The sequence below is a fragment of the Buteo buteo genome, chromosome 15, assembly GCF_964188355.1.
Source record: "Buteo buteo chromosome 15, bButBut1.hap1.1, whole genome shotgun sequence".
Taxonomy (NCBI): Eukaryota; Metazoa; Chordata; class Aves; order Accipitriformes; family Accipitridae; genus Buteo; species Buteo buteo.
Window position 1 is genome coordinate 10475679 of NC_134185.1, and position 8170 is coordinate 10483848.

The window sequence follows — 8170 nt, forward strand, 5'->3', positions numbered from 1 at the left end:
GAGCCCCGCGGCAGATGCGCCCCGCAATAAACGTTAATGAGACACCCCCCCCTCCCCCCACGCACCCACCCGTGGACTTCGCAATCTCCCCCTCCCGCGGGGGGGGGGGAGCGGGCTGGCCGGGAGCCCCGGCTCCCTCCGAAACGTGGAGGGAAGGGGGGGGCCCTCCCGGAGCGCCGCGTTTCGCTCGGGAAAACCGTTCGGACTTTAAAAAAAAAAATAATAAAAATGACGTTGTGCCCTTTCTTGCTGTTAGGGATTAGTAATTATTAGTATTATTCAGCTGTTGCGCTCGGAGGTTCATCGCGCTGTTAGCCGAACACTGGCTGCAGAGGGGTTTCGGCGCAGGACCCGTGGCCCCCGTTAAACCCAACCCATTAGGCGCTGAAGCTGCAATAAAAAGAGAATTAAACCGAACCTTGTACGAACATCGAGGCATCCAGCCGCAGCAACTTTAATAATAACCATATTCAGGTGCATAGAATAGTTACGGGGAAAATCCTTCCGTATCTGTCCAGCGAGTAAGACTGTTAAAGATTTGGAGCCGGATATCCTTTTCTTTGCATGCCCAGGGAAACGAAAAAGCTATTCAGATTTTTTGTTGCGTTTTCTTTTTTTTTTTTTCCTCTTGTTGGGAGATAATTTTTTTTTCCTTTTTCATTTCTTTTTTCCGCAGAACTAAATGGGGTGACATGCTCCGTTGAGGGAAACAGAATAGAAATCCTCCTTCTGTAAAAAAAATCATGGGGCAAATTTCACCGCTTCGGGGAACAGGATGACTGCGCTGGTTTGGGCAACAGAGAGAGAAATTCGCGGTGTGGTTTGTCTGTGTTACAGCCTCGGAGGTCCTGTGCGGGCCGTCGAGTGGCACAGCTGAGATTTCTGATCGTAATCTAAAAAGGAAATAGCTGCCATTTAGGGGACGTAACCGTTTCCACTATCGCCTTTTACCTATCCCTAAAATGCAAATTTATCCCTAATTTCAATAGCTGCTTCGTCAGAGAGTCTGAGGAAGGGGCTGATTAATGAATATTCCCTAGAGATAAATTATCCCTTCAAATAAGGTTATCAGCGTTAAAATTGTAGAAGTGCTTTCCGGACGTGAAAATATAGGTATGTGACAAAGAGATAATTGATTAAAGAAAAAAAAGAAAAAGAAAAAAAAAAAACCCACAACAAAACCGAAACGGCCGCAGGAGCACTAACTCTCTCTCACATTGGAAGAGATGGCAATTTGTCTGAGAAAAATTCGCCACTACGAAAAAAATTCCCCCGCAGTGGCTGTCGCTCTGAATCGATAGGAAAGCGGAAAATGCCCACCGCCTGTCACCGGCGAAGAGTGCTGTGGAGTTAGTTTATCTTTACGTTAAATCTGGGACATATTAACTGTTCCGTGGTCTAAAGTCTGTCTGCTCTGCCTATTCCCGCCGTGATTGAATCTGAAGGAAATCAGATGTGCGGGAGTGATCGAAACGTGCTAAGCTAGAGGATCTTGCGAGAGTGTAAACGCCGTCGCGGTGGGGATGAGATCGATAGGGAGAGGAAGGAAGGAAATGGATGTTATCTGTCCGAGGGCGACCCGGCAGCCTCCCCTCCCGCCCGCCCACCTCCGACGGCACCTTCCGCGGCCCCGCTCCGCGCTCCCGCCGCCGGGCCACCCGCGCCCCCTGCCACCGGTGCGACGGCCCCGGCGGGGCCCGCGGGAGCAGGTACCGACCCCCGCCGCAGCGGACCGGGGGGGAGTGGGGGGGGGGTGTGCGCGGAGGAGGAGGGTGCGCTCCGCGGCGGCGGGGCCCGGCGTGCGAGCGGTACGGGGGGGGGGGGGACACCGGAGGGGGGTCCGGGGGCTTTAGGCCGAGGCTGAGCGGGCGGGGAGAGCGGGCTCGGCCCCGAGAGGCCGCCGGGACCTGCCGGGGGGGGGGGACGGACGGGCTACGAGATGCCCCCCCCCGCCTCCGCCGGGCTCTCCGCGGGGCAGCGCCGGCGGAGCGCGGGTTCGGCGCACAGGCGGGGAGGGAGCCGGAGCGGCGGGGGTGCCGCGGGGAGGGAGCCGGGGATGCCTCTGGGCACGGACGGAAGGGGGGGGGGGATGTCGGTCCTGCCCGGTTTTTCTTCCTTTCCCTCCCCCTAGAGCCAACGGCCGCGCTTTCCCGCGGAGGAGACCCCGACCCCTCGCTCCGCACCGCTGCGCGCCCCACCGCGGGGTGCGCGCAGCCTGCCCGTCCTACGGCGGAGGGACAAATCGCCGGATGATTTTTTTTTTTTTTTTTTTTCCGGGAGGGTGGGCGCTTGTTGTTGATTCCCCCCCCCCCCCCCAGATTTCTGTAGGTTGATATGTGGCATGTTGTTTTCATTTCTTGACTTTTTAAAATAACTGGGTGGATTTAAATTTATCGAACAACCTGTGATCCATATGTCTGTCCGATTAATTTTTTTATGGGATGATGAAAGAGAGGAGAATCTCTATATATAGTGATCTGCTAATGGAATAATATATATATTCAAAACACCTTTCTGGGGTTACTTTTATTTCCGGACTTTCAAATGCAGTCCGGGTTTTTAGGCAGTTGGGTGAGGCGCTACTTATTTGATGTAGGAGAATCGCATATTTAAACTTCCTGGGGGGTGAAATGTTTAAACTGTTTTCCACCAGAAAGAGATTTTCCTGCGGTCCCTTCGAAAATCTCCAGTGACATTTAGGGGGTGGTTATGGCCATGTTTTGCCATTCACAGTGTGATTTCTTCAAATCTTCGCGAACATTAAAGCCGGGTGCCATCAGAGAGTAAAATATCCACGGCGTCCTTTTCTCTTCAAAGACACGATTTTCTGTGACTTCCCAGCAGGGGACCATAGGAGCGGTCACTAAGGAAAACATATTTAGATCATTATCCGCTTTTTCCCCCCAGTGAGCCTAATCGCTTCACCCTAAGGAGACGTGGCGTGTAAAACTGACAGCAGGTAGCTGCCGGGGGCTAGGCGGTCAAACGTTACCAAGTGGAGCAAAAATTACAGACGCCGGTGAGAAAATCGCGTGTAAGCCCTGTTTCCGTGTACCCCAAGCGCACCTTCGCCCCCGTCTCTCTTACTTGCTCTCCGCGGTTGCGGCTGAGCGGGAGGACTGGAGGGCTGTTGGGGGCGAATTAGCAATTCCAGCTTTCCTGTAGTGGGGTCCCACGGCAAGCCACTCTCCCCGAGATACAGGTCACCTCCAGCCCAGCCTTGAGAGAAGGTCTGAGCGTAGCTTTAAATTTAAAAGAGGCAGGCAAGCCCCCCTCAGCCCCCCTGGCCGCGGCGGGGTATTACAGCCTGCCCGTCCCGCTCTGCCGCGGTCCCTCCGGCCGGGCTGCTCCCTCCGCTTCCAAGCGGGCTGCAGCCCGGCGGAGGAGGTGGTGGCATCAGGGAGCCGGCAGGAACGGCCCTCCGGAGCGGCGGCGGGGCTCTCCTTCGGTTTCCGCAGCCTGGCCCCGCTCGTGTGCCTCGCCTTCCGCGGGCGCGTAAGGAGCGCGGTTCACGGCCAGGGCGGCACCGGCTCAACCCCGCGCCGGGCCCAGGCCCGCGGAGTCCCGGCGACCCTGGGCTCGGCCCCCGGTCCCCGTCCCGGGGCCCTGTCCCGGACACTCCGCGGCCGGGCTGGGGCGGGAGGGAGCGGGACCGGCTTCCCCGACACCTGAGACTCCCCGGGCTCGAACTCGACTGGCGGGTCCCAAAACAAGGGGACGGCGGAGGCGACACGGCCCCAGCCGCCGGGACCAGGGTGCGTGCAGCATCCCGCTCCGTGCTCCTAGCTCAGGAGCCGAGGAATGGGAACCGGGCCGGGGAAGCGAGGGGAACCCCGGCGCCCTCACCGCTCACGGAGCCGTTTGTCGCCTGCGGTGACCCAGAGTTAACCTGGACCGCAGGGAGCCTCGCTGCGGCCGTCGCCGGTCGCCCCGAAGCCAAGCCTAACCTGCCAGGAGCGCGGCCACGGCGGCGCGACGGCGGCCCTCAAACGGCCGCCGTGAGCGGAGTTCGAGGAGGGCTTATCGGTGCGGCGGGGCACGTTCTGTCCCCGCTTCAGCAGCGCTGCGCCGGGGCGACCGCGCACCGAGGAAGCCAACGGGTCGGGGCCGGCCCGCCGTGCCCGCCGACGGGGCGCCCGGTCCGCCGGCAGGCGCGCGTCCCCTCCCGCGCGGCGGCGACCGGCCTTTCCCCGCGCATTCCACCGAGCCCCCTCGGCCCGGCCGTCTTTACCGGCCGGTGCCCCCGCAGCCTCACGTCTCGTTTTAAAACTGCGGAAAAAAATATTCGCTCCCCTGCTGCGGAGTATAAATAAGATCAGCGTACGGAAATACATGCGCAGCCAACCGACCGGCTTTCCAGACGGGCGAAAATGCTGAGGAATCGCATTAAAGAATTGAAAACGCAGTTTAAAGGCACCCGTGTTAAAATTATAAATATTCTGGTGACTGCGTTTTATAGCTCTTAAATTACTACCTTAATTTGGAATTACGCAGCCACGAGTATGAGCAATTTTTAAGGAAATCTCCAGTCTTTAATACGACGCTCCCACTTACATTTATTGTTCGTTTCAGACAAACGATTTTTAAAAATTGCCTTTTCATTACTCCGGTCACAAAATAAACATTCTCGAACGCTAAATGAGGGTTGAAGAAACCTCTGGCTTTACTTTTTTATTGCTTTCCTATAAATTTAACTCGTATTCTCACTATTGTCTCAGGAAAAATATGAAAACATGTATGGAATTAAATTAAATTAAATTAGGTAGCCTTAAATCACTATAGTTTAGGGTAGAGTCACTAATTGGAAATATTTATGTTTGCGAGGCTGGGATTTCAGTAGTAAAAAGATACGGTGTATCCCCGTTTTATCATAACGTGGGTCTACGGGAACATTTATATCATACCATTGTAAGAAATGATGTGTAGTTAAACAACATTTTTTAAGCAAGGCTTGTGTCTTTTTATGGTAACCCTCGGTCTTTAGTCAGGGCTAGTTCTCATATTACATGAAATGTACTTTAAGAAGTACTACCTGCTCCAGCTGTCCAGGAAAAACTGAATTATGGAACTAGGAAACATATGGCAGTTGCATATTGCACGAGTAAGGTACATATGAAAGTTATAAATTTCTTTTTTAAGTAACCATTGTAAACGCATTTTTATAGGTTTCACAGTATGTATTACATCTGTAATTTTAATTTTTGCAATATACCTTTTTAAAGATACCTATGTTTTCTGTACTCCAGGGAAGGAAATGCAAAGAGACGTTTACGCGTAAAAAAAACTGCTGCGAGCGAAACAAACAAGCAAGGTAAATAAACGGGGAAGCGGAGCTTCCTCACAATGGAAAGGACACTATGCCATCTATTGGCAAAGCAGTTATTTACAAAGCCAAGGGTACCCAAGCGAGTATTTTCCGTTCTTGGAATACTGCGCGGCAAAGTGTCGCAGTCATAGTTTTTGTATATTACAAACAAATGAAGAAAGACATTTCCATGGAGGTCCGGGGGAAAAAATAAAATAAAAAAAAAGAAAAAGAAGAAAGCAGAGACGGTTAGTGAATTTATACCTCACAAATTAGGTCATTAACTCGCAGGGGGATTTTGCAGCTAATTGCAAACTCCCTTCTTGGAGCGCCCGAGTGGGAGAGGTTTAGCTTTTTCGATTGTTTTATTACTGAACCATGTCAAAGCAGGCTTCTATTTTTTTTCCTTTTCTTTTTTTTTTTTTTTTTTTTACATGCAAGGTTACTTAAGGACTTTATGGCCACAAAACAACCCAGTAGGCTGCCTTAGAAGCTGACCTTACAGCCTCCGCTTAGTTAAGGCTTCCTCTGAGCGCTAGGCGAGTCTGACTGCAGGATCGGGCCTCCCCTTCCACGCCTCGCAGGGCTCCCCCGAACCGCGACCCTGCCACCCTCCAGGCGTTACGAGGCCTGGTTGGAAAGAAAGAGAGCGGCGGCGGGGGGCGGTCAGGGGAGCGGGGGTCCTGCCGGGCCGGGGCGGGAGGTGCGCGGGGCCGCCCCCAGCCCCGACCGGCCGCCGCCGGGTCTCGCCGGCAGCGCTTGTTCTCAGCGACGGGAAAGCCGATCCCGTAGGAGAGAGAGAGCTACCAGGGCTTTTTCCCGTTTCCAGGGAGGGGAAGGAAAAGATGATAGTTCCCCATCAGCTATAAATAAACCGAAATAAGCGGACAGATGTGAAGGGAAGAGTCAATTTTTCCTGTTCCAAGCGCAGATCGATTTCTGAACGAAAGCCCCTGCCCCTCCGCCTTGAACTGGCTTTCTTCCTGCTTCTCTCACTTGCTAAGGACTTGGCTTTTTCCCTGCCATAACTAGCCCGGTACTGCTCAGTGGGAAATACGAGAGCCCTTTGTTTTAGCTTTCAACGTTGTAATCTCCCTTTCGCTGTCCCGCAGAACGCGGCTCTGCGGTTCTCGCCTAGAAGTGTGCGTTGGGGGGGGGGGGGGAGAAATTCCTGGGAGCACCTGTATTTCTCGGCTCGAAAGGTTAATCTTTCCCCATACAGAAAAAGGAAAAAAAAAATCCCTAAAATAAAAAACAATTCCCTCCATCTAAAACCAGACCCCAGAGGACAGGAAAATATAAAATCCAGACCCTACACTCATAGTCTTTTACTGCTCTTTTCGGTGTGAACGTGTGAGTGGATGGTGTTTTACAAAGTTGTCTGAATTTCTTGAAAGGCCGTTCCTGTGTTTATATGCGAGGGGAATTGAAATGTCTCGCTGACTGAAACGCACCTTCGCCGCCTGGTTTTCACCCCAGCAGCTGAACGCGGGGCTGGTGGGAGCCCGAAGGCTTCGCCTCGGACCCTCACCCCCGCATTTTCGGGTCAGCCCCGCGCGTCCCTCTCTCGCGGGGGAGCGCAAACCCACGCACCCGGGGGGGGAAGCACTCGCTTTTTGCCTTTTTTTTTTTTTTTTTTAATTTTATTGTATTTTTCTCCCCGCAAACACCCCCGGCCCACGCCGGGGGAGGGTGACGGGGCACCGCGCACCCCGGGATGTCGCCGGGGCTCCCCGCCGGGGCATCGACACCGCCCGCGGCCGCGCTCCCTCGGCTCCGCCTGCCCGTTTTTGGGGGGATTCCGCGTGGGAACGGGGCCGTCGCGTCCCGAAGCCCGGCCGGGACACCCCGGCGGCGGCGGGCGAGCGCGTTTGCGGGGAGCCGTCGGAGAAAAGAGGCGGGCGGATAGGGTTTAGGGGTAGAAAGGCATTTGTTTCTCCAGGAGAAAGCTGAGCTCCATCTGGGCAGCGATTTTGGAAGAAGCCATCCAAGGGGCTTCTCTGCCGCGCAGCCCACGCCCGCCCTTCTCCCCACGCCGCCGCCGGCGCTCGCCCGCTGCAGCGAGGGTGCCGGCCGAGCCCCCGAGCACCGGCCGATCCCCCCCTATCACCTGAAAGAAGGGATTTGGCTCGTCAAAATTAAATTCCTCTGCAATCAGCCAGACCAAAATACTTTCAGAGTAACATCCAGGAGATCATTTCCCCCGAGCTCCCTATCAAGTGTTGCATACATAATATATCTTTTAAATATATTGCTTTTTCGATGTGCTGAAAGGGAGACAGTTATTAAAAACTGTGCGAGCACTCTGCTTGTAATTACCCGGGGAGCGGGGCAAGGGCGAGGCGCTTGCGGAGACTCCAGCTACGTGTCGCGAAGTGGGGCTTTAAAGTCGCTCTCCTTTAAGGTTTGCCTGTGTAAAGCCCCTCGGCGCCTTTTTAGAAATAAACAAATGCCTGTGTGTATATGCATACACACATACATAATAATATAAATCTATACGTATGTATAAACATATATACACGCACACCCATGTATATCGACTAAAGTCTTTCCGTTAAATAGAGGCACGCCTCATGGTCGGGATTCTGTCACCCATTGGTATCCGTAGATAAATGCAATTCTTTCCTTTGATTTTTTTCCCCCCCTCTTTTTCCCCCCTTTTTTTCTTCTTTCTTTCTTTCTTTCTTTCTTTCTTTCTCTTTCTCTCTCTTTTCTCAGTGGAAAGTGCACAGTAAGTGTGAAGTATACATCATCGCCCGAGGAATTTGTCTTGAAAAGTCCTCTCAGCCCCCTGGTGTTCAAAGGCTGAAGGATGGTTATTGATTATTGCACTAGATCAGAGCCCGCATTAAACACCAGGGAAAT